We start from the raw sequence: 4,916 nt of genomic DNA, 5'->3' as shown, positions 1-4,916 counted from the left end.
TATCTGCTATTCCTCTGGCAAATACTCCTCCGCCTTTATTCCTGTTAGTATGAACCACAAGATGCAGTTTTATTTCATTTGGAAGGAAAAGCACTATACCCTCACTGTTCCACTCAAGGGTTATATTGTTTTTCTAACCCTCCGTCATAACCTAGTCCAAGTTGGTCTTCATCTTTTTTGTTACATGTGAATGGACACCACAGGACATTTGTGGTATCATGCTGATTGTCCATGGTGAATAAGAATTAGTAACTATTCTAGATAATTTGATAAGATATATGCATGTCTGAAGGTGGAAATAAATTCCACAAAATACAAGGGCTTGTTGCCTCAGTAAATTCTAAGCATCCAGTGGTCTGGAGCATGTTCAGATGGAAATGAACAAGATGCTTCAAGTTGGAAAAATAGTTGCTGCATCTGACTTCTCCAAGCACTAAGAGGTACAATGGATACTGGAGGCAACACAAACCTCATTTGGATGTGCTACTCTGACTCACTGAGTTAACTTGACAGAGTTTCAGTTCTGACTATTGCCCAAAAGAATAGAAGGCTCTGTAACAGGTCCACCTTACCAAGTTAGTCGTTCTGCCCCTTGGGCCATACGGCCCAGCAGATCTATACTATTTGAAGCATCTATCAGATAAGGAAGCTGTATGGAGACTCCAGCAGGCAAATAAGATTAATCAGAGTTTATAGGATTCCAAACAAAGCTATGTTATCACCTGCCAATAATTATTCACCTTTTGGAAACAACACCTAGCTTGCCATTAGACTGACTAACTGACTGAAGTCGCTCAGTCGTGTCCGACTCTTTGCAACCCCATGGACTGTAGCCTATCAGGCTGCTCTGTCCATGGGATTCTCCAGGCAAGAATACTGGAGTGGGTTGCCATTTCCTTCTCCATTTTTGAAAGTCGCTCAGTTGTGTCTGACTCTTTGCTACCCCATGGACTATACGGTCCATGGAATGCCATTAGACTAGTAGAGACTTAATATGTGACCATGGCCACCAAGCTACCTTGAACTGGTGAACTGAACTGCTCACCATGAACTGGATGTTGTCTGGTTCACTAATAGATAAAGTTAGGCATACAGATCTGAGATAGATCTAAAATGGCATTAAGACATGTAAAACTGAATTTGAGTAGATTCTGAAGGCACAAAGAAATTGTATGAGGAAATGATTAATACTCTTGGGGCTCTGATTCCTGCTACATGGTCTTCTCTCAACTTGTATCTATGAGATCAAGTGGAGTTACTGGTCACCAGTTGACTGAGGAGGGAAATACCTGACCCTGGTTCACAGATACTTCTGCATGATGTGCCAGCATCAGCTAAAAATTCAGAGTTGGAGTACCATAACCCTGCTCATGTATGACTCTGATGGTCAGGAGTGAAAGACAGTCTCAGTAGGCATAACTCTGAGCACTGACCTATTTTTATAGACTGAAAGAAGTATGCATTCAGACGTATAGATTTTCACTGACTTGTTGGCAGTGGCTAATGATCTGGGGGGATGGCTGGGAACTTGTAAGGAGTACAATTGGAAAACCACCAATAAGGAGTCAAGGAAGATACTTGTAGGTAAATTTCTCAGAATGGGCACAAAATGTGAAGATAAATTGGAGGCCCTTGTAAATGCTCCCCAAAGGGCAATATCAGAAGATGCTAATAATCAAGTGGACAAGATGATCTGTTCCATGGATGTCAGTCAGCCTCTTCCAACAGCTACCCTTGTTCTTGCCCAGTAGACTCATGGAGAAAATGACCATGTTGAAAGGGATGAAAGTTACTTGGGTTTAGGAACATAGACTTCCAGTCACTAAGGCTGACGTGACTACAGCCACTTCTGAGAGCCCCACTTGCAAAAAGCAGAGATTAACACTGGTTCCCCATTTCCTGGGAGGAGCATGTATCACCATCTGGTAACAGGTTGATGACATCAGACTACTTCTACCATGAGAAAATTATTACCTGTGTTCTCCCTTGAATTTCACTTTGGATATGGATTTGCCTTTCCAGACCACAGAGCTTCTTCCATTACCATTATCCCTGGACTTCAGGGTACCTGATTCACCATTATGGTATCTGAAAAGATCGCTTCTGACCAGAACACAATTTTACTTGACTTCAAATGAGGTGTTTCAGTAGGGTTGTGCTCATGGAATTAACTTTTCTTACCATTTTCCCTTTTACCCAAAGCATGAATCTGATAGAATGGTATGGGGGTTGGGGAGGGGACATTTTGAAGACCCAGTTTTAATGGCAACACTTTTCATGGCCCAGACAGATGTGTTCCATACCAAGATATAGTGAGATCTCTCTATCTCTTGGCCAGGATTCTCAGGTCCAAGAAAGAAAGGGTGTAAAAAAGAGTGACTCTTCTACTACTCCTGGTAATACAGTGGCAAATATTTTATTTTGTCTCAGCAATGACCATGTCACAAATTACAAAAGCGATGGCAGTAGTTACAGGCATTTCACTCCTACCTTGAAATGAATATATTCCAGTTCTTTTTCTTTTCTTCCTCTATCTTATTCCTCTAAGAACACATGTGAATAGTGACTAACCTTATATTTCATTATTTAGGTTACAGAATTTCAATGTGGATCTGTCTCGCTAAAAGAGAAATATCACTCAAAAATGGACAAAGTGACAAGTGGGACTCTGTATCCTCCACTGGGGAGAGGCTAGGTGCATTGTTTTTTATAGGGGTTATCTTGCATCATCTCATCATGGAACATGAAAACACAATTGCTACTTCTTTTTGCAGAAGTTTTAAATATTGTTAAAGTGTGTGCATGTATGCATACATGCGAAATTGCTTCAGTTGTGTCCAACACTTTGGGACTGTAGTAAATGAATGCCAAATTGGTGAGTGGACTGAGATAGTTTATACTCTGTTAACTCCTTACACTAGAATTATGTTTCCCTGTATACTTTTCCCTGTATGCTTCTGGGTTAGAGTTGGCCAAGAAAGTGATCTGTGCACTATTTGGAAGGCAGACTTTAAGCAGAAGCCATTATTCTGTGAAGGCCATCATGTTTACATGTGGTATCAGCAGAGAGGACAGTGGGCTCCAAATTGTCCTCACTCTCCTCTGCTGTGTTTCCAGTTCATTCCCCCAGCATACAGCTTTTCTTCCTAACTGTTGACCCTGTTAACAAACAATGGCCCCAGTTTCACCACCAGATGGTTGACAAAATACTGTCAAGGCAGTTGCTACGCAGAGGCACATCTTCCTCTAGACATTCTCACAAACCTTTCTTCTCCCTTCCCCAGGTTCCCTGTGGCAGATGGACAAAGTGGCTTCTCAGATTATGTAGCTGGTGACTTCTCTGATCCTCCAACTTCTCTCCTAAACCTTCACTTCCCCAGCTTCTTCTACAACTATTTAAGATATAGCTCTTAAAAATCCCCTTTCTCATACTTGATAGTGATTCAATTTCCCCTTATTAAAACTTGACTGGTATAAACAGAAATAGTCTTGATGGACTTTGACCCTGTTCCATCTGTTCTTGAGACCCAAGAAGAGATGTGCTTGTGCTTTCTGTATTTAGTTGCTTAACCATTAGTTGAATTCTATTTACAAATAAAAATATTTTTCCTAAGCTAATCTGTGTTGGTTTCCAGGTATTTGTGATTTAAAAATAAACTGTAATCAATACCCTATGGCAGTGTTAATTACAGATCTCTTGTATTTCTGCATGCCTGTGAGCAGACACACAGAACGCCAAACTCTTTTCACCAATGTATATGGAGCAAAATACTCTTAGAATATATTGTGCCTTTCTATGGTACAAAGGGCAGGCATGCTTATTGCTCATTATGAAACACTTGCTTCCATTAACTCAGTGTTCTTTCCTGTCATGCAATCCACTGTGCATTCATTATTTGGGCCTCTTTTCACTGCCTTGTGGGAACTGGGGCTCAAGAAATGAGGCAAAAATGATGATACTTTGGCTATTGCTATGAATAATAAACTGTCCTTTGTCACTGACCTAAAACATATGTGGGCTTCCCTGGTGGCTCAGATGGTAAAGAATCTGCCTGTAATGTAGGAGACCTGGGTTCCATCCCTGGGTTGGGAAGACCCCCTGGAGAAGGGAATGGCTACCCACTCCAGTATTCTGGCCTGGAGAATTCTATAGACTGTATAGTCCACAGGGTTGCAAAGAGTTCAACACGACTGAGGAACTTTCACTTTCACTTTAAAAGACATGCCGTAACTTCATATGTACTGCTCATTAAACTTTTTTTTAATATATTTTATATTTTACTTTATTTTTTAACTTTTATAATATTGTATTGGTTTTGCCATATATCAGCATGAATCCGCCACAGGTATACACGTGTTCCCCATCCCGAACCCTCCACCCTCCTCCCTCCCCATACCATCCCTCTGGGTCATCCCAGTGTACCAGCCCCAAGTATCCAGTATTGTGCATCAAACCTGGACTGGCGACTCGTTTCATATATATTATACATGTTTCAATGTCATTCTCCCAAATCATCCCACCCTCTCCCTCTCCCACAGAGTCCAAAAGACTGTTCTATACATCAGTGTCTCTTTTGCTGTCTCATATACAGAGTTATTGTTACCATCTTTCTAAATTCCATATATACACTTTAGTATACTGTATTGGTGTTTTTCTTTCTGGCTTACTTCACTCTGTATAACAGGCTCCAGTTTCATCCACCTCATTAGAACTGATTCAAATGTATTCTTTTTAATGGCTGAGTAATACTCCATTGTGTATATGTACCACTGCTTTCTTATCCATTCATCTGCTGATGGACATCTAGGTTGCTTCCATGTCCTGGCTATTATAAACAGTACTGCGATGAACATTGGGGTACACGTGTCTCTTTCAATTCTGGTTTCCTCAGTGTGTATGCCCAGCAGTGGGATTG

The sequence above is a fragment of the Bison bison genome, unplaced genomic scaffold, assembly GCF_000754665.1.
Source record: "Bison bison bison isolate TAMUID 2011002044 unplaced genomic scaffold, Bison_UMD1.0 scf7180017851016, whole genome shotgun sequence".
NCBI lineage: Eukaryota > Metazoa > Chordata > Mammalia > Artiodactyla > Bovidae > Bison > Bison bison.
The sequence above is the reverse complement of the archived record's forward strand: the minus strand, read 5'-3'. Positions refer to the sequence as shown.